General features: G+C 48.5%; 1 protein-coding gene and 1 long non-coding RNA gene across 4 annotated transcripts in view; one reads left to right on the top strand and one right to left on the bottom strand.

Moving 5' to 3' along the window:
- B3GNT8 (UDP-GlcNAc:betaGal beta-1,3-N-acetylglucosaminyltransferase 8) overlaps positions 1-12,494 on the bottom strand; it is a 43,774-nt gene extending 31,280 nt beyond the window's left edge. For 2 of the 3 annotated variants that reach the window (XM_083754070.1, XM_083754069.1), the window contains exon 1: positions 12,148-12,445. The gene's annotated coding sequence lies outside the window, so the exon portion shown is untranslated. Of the gene's footprint in view, positions 1-12,147 lie in introns of all 3 variants that reach the window. The other variant, XR_014567761.1, reaches the window with a different exon arrangement.
- A 293-nt stretch (positions 12,495-12,787) lies between these two features.
- LOC310851829 overlaps positions 12,788-18,707 on the top strand; it is a 305,116-nt gene continuing 299,196 nt past the window's right edge. The window contains exon 1 of the long non-coding RNA XR_014567853.1: positions 12,788-12,974. This is a non-coding gene — a long non-coding RNA (uncharacterized lncRNA). The remainder of the gene's footprint in view (positions 12,975-18,707) is intronic.

Here is an 18,707-nt window from a genome sequence, read left to right on the forward strand (position 1 = left end):
AGCTAGAGAAGTTCAGGGTACTACCTCAGAGAACATTAGCCCTCTGGCACGGGCAAGGGAGATACAGAATGCTATCACGGAAAACATCAACTCCTTAGCCAGGGAAGTACAGACTGCTGCCCTAGAAAATTCACTCCCCTTAGAAAGACCCGGGGAAGCCCCCGAAATGTCCAGACAACCAGACTCTACGGCCGTCCAGATGCCCTTAAGGGCTCTGCCAATCCCACCGTTGCAGCCGGACGGACCTCCCCGAATGGTATATACCCACCAACCATTCTATATGGCAGACCTGGTAACTGGTAACCAAATGCCATCATTAAGAGATGACCCGGATAAATGTCATCGCCAGGTCAGCGCAATATTTTCAACTCATAAGCCGACCTGGCCGGATGTTCACGTTCTCCTGAACGCACTTTTCAATGAGGCTGAGAAAGCAGATATTTTAGCCAAAGCCGGGGAAGCGATTGAACTCCCAGATTACCAGACAGGTCGCCCGGTAGGGTTAGCGGCACTCACGGCCCAATGCCTACACACTGAACCAACATGGGATTATAATACCACGGATGGAATCTGGTGCTTAAACTTGTTTAAAAAGGCAATCTTAGACGGCATCAAGGCCACCGGGCAACGCACCGTCAACTGGACGAAAGTCCAGACCGTGCTACAAGGGGCAAATGAACACCCCTCTGATTACTATACGAGACTAGTATCCGCCATCAAGACCTGGGGAGGAATTGATCCAGAAAACTCTCAGCACGCAGTCATAGTGAAAGGCTTCTTTAAGGATCAAGCCTGTCCCAATATTAGAAAAGCCCTAAATTTGCAAATAGGGTACGATGGAAAAAGTATCAGCGAAATCCTCTCCATCGCTAAATCAGTCTATAGCTCACGGGACGAGAGGAAGAAAAGGGACCCCAAGCCTGAAGCCAAACAAGTCCTTGCTCTTAGCATGGAATTAAACTCCAATAGGGGCAGGAGCTTCAGCCGAGGGAAAGGAATCCGAGGGGGAGGACCCCCCAATCCCCATAGACCCTGGGGACCTACCACCAACGGATGCTTTTATTGTCAGGAAGAGGGGCATATTAGGAGATTTTGCCCGTACCTCAATAACACGATTTACGGGACACCGCATCCTAACACAACCCATGGATATGGGAACCCTCCGCCCATCACCTATAATCCTCAGGCAGCCCCTGCCCCCCACAAACCACAGCCGCCTCCAATTGCATCTGCTCAAACCCAAAGACCCTTACCGGGACCGAGGACCCAAATGCCCGCGATCACTCCATCCACCCACCCGTGGGCCAACGCTACAGCACCTCCCTTACACCCCCCTAACCAACCCCCTCCAGACGATCAAGGAAACTATTGACAATTAGAAGGGGATCCCGACCAAACCCAACCTATCTGCCCAATTTTAACGTTGTCCTCCAAAGAACCATTTTGCACCATTGAGATAGACGGCCATCCATATCAATGTTTATTGGACACCGGAGCCACTTATTCCACCCTAACTGATAGCCACCTGGAACCAGGTTCGGAGACCATAAAAGTTATGGGTCTGGATGGGATACCCCGTACTTGTCCCCTATCGCGTCCAACTAAAGTTACCCTCGGGCCCCTACTGGCCGAACATACCTTCCTTTTAACCAGCAGCCCAGTAAACCTCTTAGGGAGAGACCTACTTTGTAAATTAAATGCAACCATTAAATGTTCCAAAGAAGGCATCTACTTACACATGCCAGAGGAATCCATCCCCGCCTTCCAGGGAATAATTGAAGAAGCAAAAACAGACAGGCAATTTCCGGAACTCCCTCCTGAACTGGAAAACGATTTACCCTCCTCTCTGTGGGGCACCGAGTCGACCTCAGTAGGTCTTCTGCTGTCAGCGGCCCCAGTAAAGATCACCTACAGAACTGATTTACCCTTTCCATGTACAAAACAATACCCCCTACCCAAGGAAGCCATCGAGGGACTAACTCCTATGATAGAGGACTTCCTCGAGAAGGGCATCCTGATCCCTTGTGCATCCCCATGTAATACTCCGGTACTCCCAGTAAAGAAACCATCAACAGAAGGGGCCCCAGTCCGGTACCGCTTTGTCCAAGATTTGAGGCTGGTGAATCAATTTGTAATACCCCGCCATCCAGTAGTGGGCAACCCGAATTCCCTCTTGAACGCCATTCCAGCAGAAACCCAATGGTACACTGCTGCAGACCTGTGTTCCGCCTTCTTTAGCATTCCCCTTGACCCAGCCAGCCAATTCCTTTTCGCTTTTACCTGGGGACCCAGTCAATTAACTTGGACAAGGTTACCCCAGGGATACGTGGAATCACCGGCAATATTTTCAGCCATCTTACATCAAGATTTACAGGATATCCATCTCCCTGCAAGCTCCGCCCTCTTACTTTACGTAGATGACCTCCTCCTCTGTTCCACCAGTGAGGAAGCGTGTAAGAAAGACACCAAGCATCTCCTTGCGGAACTAGCCAGAAAGGGACACAAAGTGTCACCAAAAAAGTTACAATACTGCAAACAAGAAGTAAAATACCTCGGGCATATCCTAGGAGTAGGTACCCGAAGCTTAGCAACCGACAGGATAGAAGCAGTCACTAAGATTCCCCTTCCAAAAACTAAACGACAACTTCGGGGATTTCTAGGAATGGCAGGCTTCTGCAGAGCCTGTATCGCGGGTTACAGCGAAATAACAAAACCCCTGTCCACTATGACCCGCCAGGACCACCCAGACACCCTGGTTTGGGAAGAAGATGCATACAAATCTTTTGAACACTTAAAGCGAGAATTAAGATCCGCCCCTGCCTTAGGCTTACCCGACTATAGGATTCCATTTAACTTGTTTATCCATGAACAAATGGGGGTAGCCTCAGGGGTATTGACTCAATCTTTCCGGGACCAAGAGAGACCAGTAGCATACTACAGTCTTCAATTAGACACCACCGCAAAGGGGGCAGTAAGCTGTCTAAGAGCCATAGCTGCCGCAGCGATCCTCCTTGAAAAGGCTCAAGAGACGGTTCTGGGACACGAAATTACCATCCATGTGCCCCATTCCGTCTCCACCTTACTAACTCTTAGAGGCTGTCATCACTTTTCAAACTCTCGACTAAACAAGTATGAGGCTCTTCTACTGACACCATCAAATGTCACTATAAAGAGAGTTAACTCCCTCAATCCAGCCACTCTTCTCCCTCTCCCCGATGATGGAACCCCACATCATGACTGCGCCACCATAGTCCGCCAAGCCGAGAAACCAAGAGAAGACCTAGACCACCTACCTTTAGAGAACCCAGATTTAATACTTTATACGGACGGTAGTTCAAAAGTTGTGGAAGGGGAAAGGAAAACAGGATACGCTGCTGTCACCGACTTCAAAGTGGTAGAATCTAATCCGATAAACCCGCAGTACAGTGCCCAAGCTGCAGAACTAATAGCGCTCATACGTGCCTGTGAAATCAGTGAAGGCAAGCGAACCACAATCTACACCGACAGTAAATATTGTTTTGGATTAGTCCATACAACTGGTCAGATTTGGCTACAAAGAGGCTTCCTAACCGCTGCTGGCTCCAAAATTTCACATTCCGCCTTAGTAGAGAGACTACTGACCGCTATCCACCTACCTACCGCAATCGCAGTGGTCCATTGTAGAGCGCACACCCGGGCTAGGGACCCCGTCTCGAGGGGTAACAGGCGAGCTGATAAGGCAGCCCAATCAGCCGCACTCCGCCCCCCGAACAATGAATCAGAATTCCAAGCCTTGCAAATCCCACTTGATATAGATCCCACTCAAATTTACAAAGACGCCCCCGAGGAAGAGAAGACTCTCTGGCGTTCTGTAGGCGCAATCGAACAAAATGACGTTTGGGTTCTCCCCGATGGCAGGACTGTCCTTCCAAAAGCCTGGGTTCCAAAATTGGTGAGGGTCCTCCATCAACGTACACACTGGGGAAAAGGGAGACTGATAGAGCACGTTAAAAGATCCTGGTATGCTCCTGGACTTGCGGTCGCAGCCACAACGGCGTCAAAGAACTGTGTTACCTGCAGCTCCTTTAACCCCAAACGACAACCCAGAGCGCCGCCAGGAGCCAGGCTATGGGCATTTGTCCCCTTTGAAAGTCTACAATTGGACTTTATAGACTTGCCACACTGTCAGGGTTTCAAACACGCCCTGATCATAGTGGATAAACTCTCCTCCTGGGTGGAGGGATTCCCCTGTAGAAAACCCACCGCTTCTGTAGTGGCCAGAGCCCTCCTACACGACATTATCCCTCGATTTGGAGTTCCCCGTCGACTAGATAGCGACAGAGGAACTCATTTCACCGCTCAAATAGTACAATTAGTGGCCAAAGCCTTACAAATAAAATGGGACCTTCATACGCCCTATCACCCACAGTCTTCTGGCCAAGTAGAGCGCATGAACCAAGAAATTAAAACACAACTAGGAAAACTCTGCAAACTCACTGGACTGAAATGGGTAAATGCACTTCCATTGGTCCTCCATAATATACGAAGTGCCCCAACTGGACCATTGAAACTATCTCCATATGAACTTCTATTTGGGAGACCCCCTCCCATTTACAACACTCTGTTTCCCCTCTCAGAACTTGAACTAGGGGAAGCAGAGCTCACTAATTATGTCAATCAGCTCCAGACACAGCTACAGCGCCTCCACCACTACGCGGCCATCGAAGGACAAAACCTGCCCATCGACGTTCAAGCCCACTCCTTCGAACCAGGCGATTGGATCCTTGTCAAAGTCTACCAGAGGGCACCCCTCCAACCAGCGTGGGAAGGTCCCTACCAAATCCTCCTCACATCGCCAACCGCCGTGAAAATAGGTGAGAAACACTAGGTGTAAGTCGACGACCCCCCCTCCAGAGACGGAGGGAGACCTCGGCGACGACTTCACCTTTTCGACCCCCCCCCCCACTCCACCAACTTCATACATCGACGACGACGACCAACAGACCGGACCAGCAGATCGGGGCCAGAATCGGGCCCAACAGACCGGACCAGCAGATCGGGGCCAGAATCGGGCCCAACAGACCGGACCAGCAGATCGGGGCCAGAATCGGGCCCAACAGACCGGACCAGCAGATCGGGGCCAGAATCGGGCCCAACAGACCGGACCAGCAGATCGGGGCCAGAATCGGGCCCAACAGACCGGACCAGACACAGATCCACCCAACTGGGCATCTGAGATCATCCCAGATCCCAGCGCTATCAAACTGCGCTTGAAACGCCTTTGATAGCTCCTCTGACAGCGCACCTTTTGACAGCTCCTCTGACAGCGCGCCTTTGACAGCTCCTCTGACAGCGCGCGCCTTTGACAGCTCCTCTGACAGCGCGCCTTTGACAGCTCCTCTGACAGCGCGCGCCTTTGACAGCTCCTCTGACAGCGCGCCTTTGACAGCTCCTCTGACAGCGCGCCTTTGACAGCTCCTCTGACAGCGCGCCTTTGACAGCTCCTCTGACAGCGCGCCTTTGACAGCTCCTCTGACAGGGCGCCTTTGACAGCTCCTTTGACAGCGCCTTTGACAGCTTCTTTGACAACGCGCCTTCGACCCCGTTGACAGCGCATCTGAAGACTCTTTCCCTCCGACAATGCCTAGCCGTCCCCAGACTCTGATCATGCATTTTTCCTTCATCTTCCTCACCCACGAGGCTTTGACCCAATCCTCAGCCACACCAACAGATCATTGCACCGGATTAACCACGGATTACCATTTCTTGGACTATCATCGAGTCGAAACCGGCGGGAAGTCAAATCCTGACCGAATGGGGGACTTTGATTTCTGCCTCCCTGAGTCTCGAACATTGTTGCGCCATTCCCTCGTGCCCCGATTAACTGACAGCGAATACTGGGAACTTTTCATCCGAGACGAGCACCTACACCGAATTGGGTCAGCAGCAGTTACCCTCGACAACTCCTACTACCGCCTTAGCTGTATGAACGGGACTCACTTCCTTTACGGCAACGGAGAACTCTTGAGGAACCCAAATTGGATTGAAGTCGAAAGAGGGGGGGGCCACGTCGTCCTACACCGACGCAACTAACCCCTCTGACAACTTGATTTTCGGATTCCAATGTCTCCTCATGACTCCAGGACCCCGAAAACCCCAACTACAAGGACTTTGCCTGAGAGGGTTCTGCTGCATCTGGAACCTCGGGGTCACTCACGACTGGAGAGGGGCAGAATATTTAGAAGGGTGGTATCATCCAGCACATCCCTCACGCTCCTCCACTTGGGATCACACTGGACCTTTGAGATGCGGAGGCATAGCCAAGGATACGTGACTCCTCAATACCACCGACCCACTTCATCCACTCGGTACAGCACCCTGCCAGCTCGGCACTGGCTCCGCCCTCCCGGGGGAGGATCTCCTCTCCTCTTGGGAACAAAATTCTTACATTAAACTCCTTGGCCAGGTGGCTAAAGAGGCACCCTATCCTGAATGCTGGATATGCGCACATGCACCCAGCCACCTCCAACAAAGTCTTCCCCTTGTTCCTGTACCCGTGACCACTGAACAGTTCCGATCGGGAGACATCGCCTCTTGGAATTTAACTGCCTTGAATCTGACCCACCAATACCTCTATCTTACTGGCCCTACAAAGGGACCCCTCTGCCGCATTTTCACTGGAGAAGGAACTTTCATTGGGTCCAGTACCTGCACCTCCAACCTAGAACTTTTACCCACCGGTCATGTCACTGCCACTGATGTGACCGGGTCCCGAACCTTCCAAAATCTCACCCTTGCCTGGGCCACCGTCATCGGACACCCTCCAGCCTGGCAGCCCCAGCCCGCTGACTCCATGCTACTACAAGCTTTTGCCTCCGGAAGAATAGAGTCCTACCTCAGCGGCTTATTTTGGGTATGCTGCCATCGCGCATACACCTGGGTGAGCCCACATATGTCAGGATCTTGTTTCGTGGGATACATTGTCCCCGGCATAAGAGTAGTCCCACACCTACCCCCTGGTAGACAGAGGAACAAGAGAGAACAAAAAGGTCTGTCGGACCTGTCCGATGTCGCCGCAAACGGAGAGACTGTTGGCCGAGCACTCTTCCCTGCCTATGGGGCCGGCTCTAATCACGTGGACATCCTCCGACTTACCGACATCCTTCTGAAATTCATGCAAGAGGCAACCCAAATCACAGACTCTCTGATGTCGGAGCTGTCAGAGGTGAGACAACTTAGTTTACAGACCAGGATTGCGACGGACTTTCTCCTGTCCAGCCAAGGAGGGACCTGTGCCCTAATAGGCACTGAGTGTTGTACATATGTGACTGATCAGACTTTGAATATTACCGGACATTTGAACAATATTCACGAACTGGCAGGAAAGCTAGATGCGATACGACATGAAGGACTGTCCGACGTAGACTTGTGGGGATGGTTGCCCAAGCTCGGATGGCTCCGACAGCTACTTAAGGTGATATTGCTTACTGCCCTAATTGTTGTCCTTTGCATCTCTGTTCTGCTGTACTATACACTGTGTCTCTCCTTGTTGCTCTCTTCTCCGCTGTCCTGCTCAATCTGCCCCTCTTTCTCTCCGAGCCTATTCCCGCTCCCACAGCGCCCCCGTCTTCCCCGAATACGTGCAAATGAGGCACCTGGGGGAAGGAGAGTACGAAATCACAGGGGTATAGGGTGCGGAGAAAGGATTTGCAAGTTCTTACAGAACTTCAATGCAAATCTATCTCCGAATGGGGGACTGATACGGAAGGAGAGGGGGGGTACCTTTCGTCACCTCCTCCTCCTCAAAGCGGGCCCGAGGCGATGACCTCGACGGCGCCCAGCTCCTGAAACCCCACACTGTTACACAAGCACCACACTGTACCCCTTGACTATATAAATAATATTCTTTCTTTCTATATACAGGCGGAATAAGCCCCTCTTTCTTAAACCTTCCTTTCGCCCTATTTTAACATGAGTTGACCGTGTCAAACTGTATCCTCCATTGACTATAATGGCCGCGCCTCAGCCAATCAGGAGCATGCATTCCCTGCAGCAGCTAGCTCAGGGAGCTCTTGCACGCCTCATTTAATCTCCTGACAAGTTGCTGACGGCTCCCCCGCTGCGAGAACAATGGAACCGAAACCAGCGACCTTGTAAAACTGTCAAAGTCTGGTTACAATGTATCCATTTGTTTCCGCTTTTAATACACAATATACACTTGACCGGCAAAGGGGCCGAAAGCTTCAGAAAATGATATAAAATCAACCAAAGCTCCGATTTCCTCCATTTTGACGTCATTCTACTCTGTTCCCTCCGGACTCCATGTTGCTGCCCCCACTTCCATAATCTCCTGAGCGACAGGTCACGTACACAGGAAGACCCTAATCCGCTCGGATCGTTCTGCCAAACCCTTCCTCCCGGCAATGCCGGGTGGCAGACGATGCATATCTGCGCCATTGTCTCGCCATCACCTGTACTCAGGAAACGTTTATTCATGTTTATCTATGTAAATCCCTTATTCTGCATATCTCCCCCTCCCTTCCTGAAGTGCTGATCCGTGTAACCCCACCTTTCTGTAATGTATTCATGAGGTCATCCGTGTAATCCAACCTTCCCACAATGTATTCATGACGTTTTCCGACACTGTATTCTGGGACTTGGAGGGAACTTTTAAAAGTCTATGTCACCCCATTCTCGGGGTTCAATTCCATTTTGAACCTGTTGCGCAATAAACTTTGGATCTCCGTTCATTGCTCCTGTCTCCGGCTGAGCTCATTTCTTCCGCTAGGACCCGCGGACTTCGTCCGACGAGCCGGGTGGTAGGGCAACTCCGCACCCGGAATTTTTCCGTAACAACGCTGTGCACAGGCAAACCATTACTTTTATCAGTACGAGAAGGCTTCAAAAAGCTAATGAATAGGCTCTGTCAGAGCCAGCCTGAGAACTGACTTTTATCTCATTCTAGTTGCAACATCTTAAACATGCTGAACCGCAAGGCTCCTCAACCCCCTTGGCTTCTCACCCCCTTTCCTGGGAAGAGTCCAAAAGAGTCCCAAGACAGGAGCTTTCTGTTCATGCTCAGGAAACACATGGGGCAGGGCTCCTGAAGAGGGGGAGAAAGAGGAGGGAACTGGAGGGGAATATATACTCTGTGCAAATGGCTGTGAACTCCTGCTTGTTTGTGAGTTATCACACTTGCTCCTTCTGCCCCCCCCCTCCCCAATGGCAGAATAAAGCTCTTTCTCTGGATTTAAGCCCTTGGTGTCGTTTGACTCTTTTCGTCTCTCCCCGGGCGCAACGCTTTCCTACCCATGGTTAAAAGGGCCTAGAAAGGCTACAGTTGTTGTTGTTGTTATAAGTTGAGACTGTTTTGCCCCAGTCAGCAATCCAGCCGCTGATTCTGAACCATCTTCAAAGGCTGCCCCATGTATAATGCTCTACAGTAATCTAACCCAGAGGTTGTCAGAAAATAGACAACAGAAGTTGGGCGAATGCAACTTACAGGGGCGAATCAGAAGATGCCAGAGGCTCTGGGCCTCTGGTCAACAACAGACTTTAATAAGGAGGAATCGCTTTTGTCCTGGCAGGCTGGAATGAAATGGAAGGACACAGTTTCTGAAAGCGGTTCTTCTGCTTAGGGAGCGGGATACTTCAGTGGCCAGGTTCAAGCATGATGCGCATAATGCTAAACACAATATCTGGACCTGTCTGGCCCAGCAAGGGTAGGACAGGGTACGGAAGGAATTTCCTATGCCCCTCCTATCGACTGCTACGCACCTTCTGCAAGCACCCTATATATCACTGTTCCAGGAAGAGTTTTCCATAAAATTCCCAGCAATGCTTTTCCGCACATGGCAGGTTTATCTGGCACAGGGCATGATAAGACACATGCCCAGCCGTGTGTGGGAATTCCAAACCTCCGCATGATGCCAGCGAGAGGCACGCAAGACGTCTCTCTCTCCCTCTCTCTAGAATAATGTTTACTGAGACTTTCCAACCTAAAATACAATAAAACCAAACCAATCTAAAGATCATTTGGAAAGAAGCAAGAAGAAGCAGAAGAAGAAACTGAAGAGGTAGAAAAAGAATAAGGAAAAGTAAACCCAAAGTCCTCTAGGATAGTAATTATATCTTAATCCTTTTTTCCACACACAGAAGGGAGATAGGGAACTTCGAAAAGCAAAGCATAAATAGGGATAGAGTTAACAGAAAGAAAGCAAGAATTGCACATCATAAGAAAAGCAAGAGGAGAAGAGAAATAAGAGGCCCGCAAGGCTTCTGAGAGGATTTACGGGCCTCAAAACAAACACGTGTTGCTTGGCTGCCGTTTATTTTGAAAAGGGGCAGGTGATGGACCCCCCCCAACACCACCTTAGGCCATGCAGTTCATAGCCCTCCCCCCCTTCGTAATGTTGGAGGGATGATGTGAGGGGTTTGGGGTTCGTGCAGCTCACACCGGCAGATGCGTAACATGGAGCTTCAGGGGTACCTAACGTCCCCAATGCAGCATCGCATCTTTGAGAGAAGATGCTGAACCAACAGAAGGCAACCCATAACCGTCCCAATCTTCTCCCAAAAGCCACCTCTCTCAGGACGCAAAGGTTGTGGGCAACGCACTCAAGCTGCGGAGGAAAACTTCACAGCTTTACACCATTTCCCTCCTGCTAAGGAAAACTCCTCCATGGTTTAACTCAGGGGTCAGCACACTTTTTCAGCAGGGGGCCGGTCCACTGTCCCTCAGACCTTGTGGGGGGGGCAGACTATATGGGGGGGGGGATGAACGAATTCCTATGCCCCACAAATAACCCAGAGATGCATTTTAAATAAAAGCACACATACTACTCATGTAAAAACACACTGATTCCCGGACCATCCGCAGGCCGGATTTAGAAGGCGATTAGGCCGGATCTGGCCCCCAGGCCTTAGTTTGCCTACCCATGATTTAACTTATGCGCACCCACAAAATAAAATAAAAAAACCCTCAGAGGTTTGCAGGACAAGTCAGGTCACCTAAATCTTCCCACATTTGTGGGGAGTCTTTAGGCATGCGATCACAGATTCACAGAAAGAGCAGCGTAAAATGTCACTTTCCCTATTTTTGTCCCATTTCTTTGCTTTCCTCTTGTTTTCCCATCCGTCACGACTGCAAGTTAATTTCACATATATATATTTTTAAAAAGCCAACTCACTTTCCACCTCTAATCCTGCTTTTGCAACTCAAGAATTCAATATCGCAAATCACATGAGGAAGACAAACGCCAGAGCCACGGGCTGACTGACAGCACTTGCAGACTTTTCAGCTAAAGCATTTTATCCTAGAGGTCTCCTATCGCCCCATCGTTTATTTCCACCTGTCATAAAAGGCACCAGGAAGTAGAAGCAACACAGAGAGCAAACTCTCCCCCCTCCAGCCCACTCTCCCCAAAACAAAGCACATTGGTAACAACAACAACCCCCCCAAAAAAGAACAACTCTCAAAAGCTCTGTCTTTCCTTCACCTGTGTCCTCTCATATAAAAGTTGTTTCGATACAATACGATAATCTTTATTGTCATTGTCCCATACAGAACAACGAAATTGAAAAAATCTACATCAGACATTCAAAACCAACAAGCCTGCTATCCCAGCTATCCCAGCCTGGTTAGCCCCCTAAAAACTCTGATACCCCATTTTTAAATACAATATACTCCCACAGAGACGCCTTACACCGCATTTAAAATCAAAATCGCATTTGGATAGAAACTGTTTCTCAGGCGACTAGTCCTAGTCTTTATAACCCTGTAGCTTCTTCCAGAAGGCAGAAGCTGAAAGAGATCATTTCCGGGGTGCACACTATCCTGCGCTATCTCTGCAGCTTTCTTATGGCACCTGGAAGCATAGATTTGATCCGAGGTGGGAAGCGTGCACTCAATTTCAGCCATGCTACAGTCTGGCCACCCAGGCTCACACCGTGTGATGCTGAGCATGTTTGCTCAGGAGAAAAAAAAATGAGCATTTCTCTGCTGAATGGCACTCGCTTCCTAACAAGTAGACACAGGACTGCTCTGCAAAAATGCTTGGCATGTTTGCTTGGGAGCCAGTCCCACTGTGTTCAGCTTGCTCCCAGGTAAACGCACATGCAGGATTTCACAGAAGAGGCACCAATGCCCAGAACAGACCCAGGTCTCACCTGAAGGCCTTGTGAGATTGGACAGGCTCCAATTCTCCTTCTCTCCTCTTCTCTGCTTGAAGTTAGACTGTCTTCATCTCTCTCTTCCTCCGCTCTCTCCCTCCTCTGCTATTGCTCCAGGCATTATGGGTGTCTCTCTCATCGCACACATACACCAGAGACACACATCCTGACACTGGAAGCAGAAGCGAAACCTCCCACTTTTTTTTTTTTATTTCTGCAAAACCAAAACCATTCACAGACACAAGCCTCCTCTCTTGGGGAGAGGAAAGGAAGGTGAAGCAGAGAGCAAAAAAACAAGGCAGGCAGGTGGTGCTTTTTCCCAGAGCAGAAAACCACTGGAAGGAAGGCAAAAGGGTGGGGCATTCACATTTTCTGGTTGTTTTTTTTAAAAGTGTCTTAATATTTCATCTCCCATCAAATATTCATGCTGCCGGCAGGGCTGTGGGAGGGGATCATTTGCTTAAGGACTCGCTTGGCAGCTCAGAAAAGCAAATCTGGAGCGAAAGGTCGAGGCTGGTGGGCCCAGAGCTTTGGTCTCATTGAAGGGCAGTATTTCAATATGAGTAGGGAAAATGAGAGTACAGTGGTACCTCGGGTTAAGTACTTAGCGGAGTCTATAACTTGAAGCGTTTGTAACCTGGAGTGTATGTAACCCGAGGTACCGCTAACCCAGAAATAGTGCTTCAGGTTAAGAACTTTGCTTCAGGATGAGAACAGAAATCGTGCTCCGGCGGTGCAGCAGCAGTGGGAGGCCCCATTAGCTAAAGTGGTGCTTCAGGTTAAGAACAGTTTCAGGTTAAGAACGGACCTCTGGAACGAATTAAGTTCTTAACCCGAGGTACCACTGTACCCCAAAACATTTAGCCCGGCTTCAGCAGGGGAGGGCGGGATATAAATAAAAAATATTATTATTATTATTATTATTATTATTATTATTATTATTATTAGGAAAGCACTGGGTGTGCCCACCTGAGAAATGAAGTCAGGAGATAAGACCAGGAATCTTAGGCAACTAAGGGACTTACAGAAAACATCACAGGATGTGGCCTGGGGCATCCACAACCAGTTTCGGAAAACGCACAGGGCAGGTGTTCCCTCCTGTCTCGGCCACCTAGCACGCCTTGAAACGGTTGCATAACTGGCTGAGAGTTCAACTGGTGTAGCACCACCTCACCTCTCTGCGGTAGCAATTCTCAGGATTTCGGGCTTGGAGGTGCAGAAGAAGCGTGGGGAGATTTGTGAGTGCCTGAGGGGCTTTTTAATAGGGGCTTTCCGGAGGTGTGGGTCCTCAGGGTCAAGTAGATCAAGTTCTGTAGGAATGCTTTTACGTGCGGCCTCTGAAGATGGTTCGGAAACTCCAGCCGGCGCAGAAATTGGCGGCCAGGTTGCTCAACGAGGCAAGACGGTTTCGGGCATATGACACCGATCTTGGCCCGACTGCTGTGGCTGCCAGTTTCCAGGCCCAATTCAAAGTGCTGGTGTTGACGTTGTTGTTGTTGTTTAGTTGTGTCCAACTCTTCGTGACCCCATGGACCAGAGCACACCAGGCACTCCTGTCTTCTACTGCCTCCCACAGTTTGGTCAGACTCATGCTGGTAGCTTCAAGAACACTGTCCCACCATCTCGTCCTCTGTCGTCTCCTTCTCCTTGTGCCCTCCATCTTTCCCAACATCAGGGTCTTTTCCAGGGAGTCTTCTCTTCTCATGATGTGGCCAAAGTCTTGGAGCCTCAGCTTCAGGATCTGTCCTTCCAGTGAGCACTCAAGGCTGATTTCCTTCAGAATGGATAGGTTTGATCTTCTTGCAGCCACTTTGCACAGTGAGCAAGGGAAGTCTCCTGTTCACATCTCCCCTCATGAACTCACTTCAACAATCCACTATAGCCCTCTTCAGACATTTCGGGTGAACTCAAAAGATGGAAAGTGGGCAGGAACGCGCACACAAACCTTACAACCAACCACGCACCTAAGTTTTGTTTTGGCTCCGCTTCTGTTGGCACTTACTACCTGAGTTTGCCATTAGAGGCAGCAATATTTTGATTTAACCAATTAATTACACGTAGAGGATTAGCAGAACAAGCTTAACACTGTCTACTCAGATGCAAGCTCTATTAAATTCTACCGGGCTTGTTTGTTGTTGTTGTTGTTTAGTTGTTTAGTCGTGTCCGACTCTTCGTGATCCCATGGACCAGAGCACACCAGGCACTCCTGTCTTCCACTGCCTCCCGCAGTTTGGTCAAACTCATGCTGGTAGCTTCGAGAACACTTGTCCTCTGTCGTCCCCTTCTCCTTGTGCCCTCCATCTTTCCCAACATCAGGGTCTTTTCCAGGGAGTCTTCTCTTCTCATGAGGTGGCCAAAGTATTGGAGCCTCAGCTTCAGGATCTGTCCTTCCAGTGAGCACTCAGGGCTGATTTCCTTCAGAATGGAGAGGTTTGATCTTCTTGCAGTCCATGGGACTCTCAAGAGTATCCTCCAGCACCAGAATTCAAAAGCATCCATTCTTCGGCAATCAGGCTTCTTTATGGTCCAGCTCTCACTTCCATACATCGCTGCTGGGAAAACCACAGCTTTAACTATACGGACCTTTGTTGGCAAGGTGATGTCTCTGCTTTTTGTCATTGCTTTTCTCCCAAGAAGCAGGCGTCTTTTAATTTCGTGACTGCTGTCACCATCTGCAGTGATCATGGAACCCAAGAAAGTAAAATCTCTCACTGCCTCCATATAGGTTTTGACCTATAGAGCCTTAAACGGCTCAGGAGCGCAATGCCTCAAGGACCACCTCTCCTCATATAAACTGACCTGGACCCTGCAATCATCTCCTGAGGCCTTTCTTCATGTGCCACCCCTATGAGCGGTCCGGAGGCTGTCAACACGAGACAGGGCCTTTTCTTTGGTGGCTCCCCTCTTGTGGGATGCTCTTCCCAAGGGAGCCTCGCCTGGTGTCTTCATTACATATCTTTAGGCTCCAGGCGAAAGCATTTCTCTTCAGTCAGGCCTTGGGTTGATTGACACTCAATGCCTTTTTAAATCTGTTGTGGAAGGGTTTGTTATTGGTTTGTTTCTGTTCTGGTTTTTATTATGTATTTTGTGGTTTTTATATTGTTGTGAACCGCCCTGAGATCTATGGATATAGGGCGTTATACAAATTTAATAAATAATAATAATAAAATGTTATACCATGGAAGGAAGCTCCCGCAAGAGACACACAGTAGGCATATAAACCATTTTCAGATTTGGGTTTTTTTTAGGGGGGGGTGTTTTTAAATTTTAAAAAACCCAATCAAGCAGGGTATACTTTTTGGAAACAAATAACGTATTTATTCGAAAGCATTTGTAAAGCGCAACTTTTATTTAAGAAAAAAAGCCACCTCTAAGCCGTGTCCAAAAGCACGACGTTAAAAAATGTTTCGTAAAACTGCTTTATAAAGAAACGGAATTTGGTGATAATTTTGGGAATTAAAGGGTGGGGGGAACCCTGGACAAGCGAGATAAATATTTGCGAGGCAGTATGAAGCAAGGAGTGGGCGGTGTGGCTTGTATGGCAGAAGGGATGGGGTTGGAGATATGGCAGAAAAAACCCGTTTTGGGGCCACCACTAAGCGTTAAGGAGAAGGGGATTACTCTGACAAGCTACAGTTATCTGAGGTCCTCAGCCTCATTGGAAAAGCACTTTGGAAGTCATTGGCTTAGACCTCTGGCAAGTGTACACTCTCTCTCCCTGCTAAAAGTCTCTGGTGGGATGGAAGAGTTTGAAGGGTAGGTGTCAGAGTAGAAAGAGGGATAAAAAAATAGAAGAGAGAGAGAGAGAACCTCTAAGAGCAAAGTTCCCAAGGGTCTTCGCTCTTAGAATCACGTAGAGTTGGAAGGGACCATGCAAGTCATCCAGTCTAACCTCTTGCAATGCAAGTGTCTGAGACTCGAACCCACAACCTTGAGAATAAGTCTCCCGCTCTATCAAATGAGCTATCCCAGAAGAAACAGGTCTCCCAGCACCGCTATAGAGCGCCCCCCATGCCAAATTCTATGCACGCCATACATTTAAAGCACATTCTCCCACCGCCACCCAAGAATACTGGGAACTGTAGTTTCCCCGTCACAGAGCTAAATTCTCAGCACCCTTAACAAACTACAGTTCCCAGAATGATTATTGGGGGAGGGTTGCTTTAAATATATGGTGCGCGCACAGCTTATGTTTAGCCGACAATTCAAAAATATGGAATTTCTCAAGCACCTGACCAAAAGCAGGAACGTGGAACACGGAGGGAGTTGATGGCGAAACAGAGATTTGCATAAACAGTTACTCAGCCCCATAATTATTGCCTCGTTTGGGGTGTTCAGCTGGTTGCAATCTGAGTTTTCTCCCTGCTGATCCAGATAAGCCGGTGACGGCAGAGACCACAAAATTGCTAGAGAGTGGCATTGGGGGAAAAGGAAAGGCCACAACTATGCTCTCTTTGATCTTTAAATTGCACATTTCAGTTTGGCAATTTAATCCGCTTGGTCATGTTTATACATAGGTGTCCTTCGTACGCAAATTCCAATAGCCGATTTGGTTTATGACCCCCCTTGTGACGGAGTCGGTCCAGAATGTGCAAAACCAGTTAAGATTCTTCCTCCACAAATCTCCCTGAGAAATTTATAATATTTTTGGAAGGACCTGCTAATCCAACAAGTCATTTTACGTCGCCTTCAGCTCAGCTGCTGATTTTATGGAGGTTTGACCTTCGATTCATAACCAGGGGCTCTTCTTTTATATAACCTCCCGTTCCCACTTGTTTTGTTCACATGGCAGTTGTAATTACCCGTGACACTTTCAAATAAAATAAAATAAAAACTTTCGAGAAAAGTTGCAAGCCCGCTTCATTTTGCACGCACTCCTCCCGTCGTCCACAGATACCCCAAATTTCTGACATGCGAGAAAGGAGAACCAACTTTTGCAAAGCTTTAGAAGTAGCTATTTAGAACTCTGCTCAGTGTCTAACAAACCAGAGCTTTTTTCCCCCAGTGGGAACTCACCGGGACTCAGTTCTGACACCTCTCAGGTGGGTGCCATTGCCATTATAAGAGAACAAGGGAGGATTTTGTGGTAAGTTCCAGCACCCTTTTTTCTATAAAAATAGCACTGAGCACAACAGTAGGTATTTTACAAGTACAGTGGTACCTCGGGTTAAGAACTTAATTCGTTCTGGAGGTCCATACTTAACCTGAAACTGTTCTTAACCTGAAGCACCACTTTAGCTAATGAAGCCTCCTGCTGCCAGAACACGATTTCTGTTCTCATCCTGAAGCAAAGTTCTTAACCCGAGGTACTATTTCTGGGTTAGTGGAGTCTGTAACCTAAAGCATATGTAACCTGAAGCGTATGTAACCCGAGGTACCACTGTACAGCCTGCAATAAAATGTTGCAGTACATCCCCACCCCGATATTTCTCCAGGTCAAGGTTCCACTAAGCCTAGAACAGACGCCTGTTATTCCATTAGTTACAATGGCCACCTAATCAAACTTTAAGATCATTGAACTTGTCTCGTCCAGCATTGCTTGGTTCATGAGGCAGAAAGACTGCGATGGAAAACCAGACGTGCATCTTTAAACAAAACGGCAGGTTCCTTCTTATTGGGGGCTACCTGATAAAATATCACTTAAAAACCCCTACAATATTCTATAGAGTTTTCCCTGTATATGCGGCAACCACTAGGGATGGTTCTGACAGAAGTGTTAGCAGAAATTCCCGATGTTCGCTTATTTATCTCACCACCAGATTGTAAATAGGAAGTTAGATTGGCTTCAACCAGAGCCAGGGCCTTTTCAACACTGGCTCCAGCCTGGTGGAACGCTCTGCCTCATGAGACCAGGGCCCTGCAGAATCTGATTTCTTTCCGCAGGGCCTGTAAGACAGAGTTGTTCCGCCTGGCCTTTGGCTTGGAGCCAATTTGATTCCCTCCCCCTCTTTCTTTTTTCCTATCCTTCCCCTCCTGTGATGAGGCTACATTTTAATATTTTAATGTTTCAATATTTTAATGTTGTATTTTAATTTTGTTTTTAAGTTGTAATCATTCAACTTGTTTTTATTATTGCTTGTAAGCCGCTCTGACCCCGGCCTTGGCTGGGGAGGGCGGGGTATAAATAAAAATTATTATTATTATTATTAATCGAGCCGGCAAATGCAATTGTTCTGTACACAAACAATATGCAATTGATGATGTCCCCTCACGTCATTTGCATTGTATTTCCTTTGTATTTAAATAAACAGTGTGGAACAATAGGACGGTTGCATGCAAACAATTCCAACACAACATAAGGGAAAACGAAGAACGCAATTTCTTTTCATGAACCGAACTGCAGCGGAATGGACCAGCACTCAGCCACCTGTGCTTGCTATTAGAGGGAGTGACAAATAATTGACAGCAATACCTTATTGAAACAAACCAAACAGCCATGCTCTAGTAACAAATCTGTTCAAGGGTTTGGGCTGATCCTGAGACTCAGCCGCTGTGTAAGCTCATCACCCCTTAGAACAGGGGTAGGCAACCTAAGGCCCCTGGGCCGGATGGGGCCC

The sequence above is a fragment of the Podarcis gaigeae genome (assembly GCF_964106915.1).
Source record: "Podarcis gaigeae genome assembly, chromosome: 8".
Classification (NCBI taxonomy): domain Eukaryota; kingdom Metazoa; phylum Chordata; class Lepidosauria; order Squamata; family Lacertidae; genus Podarcis; species Podarcis gaigeae.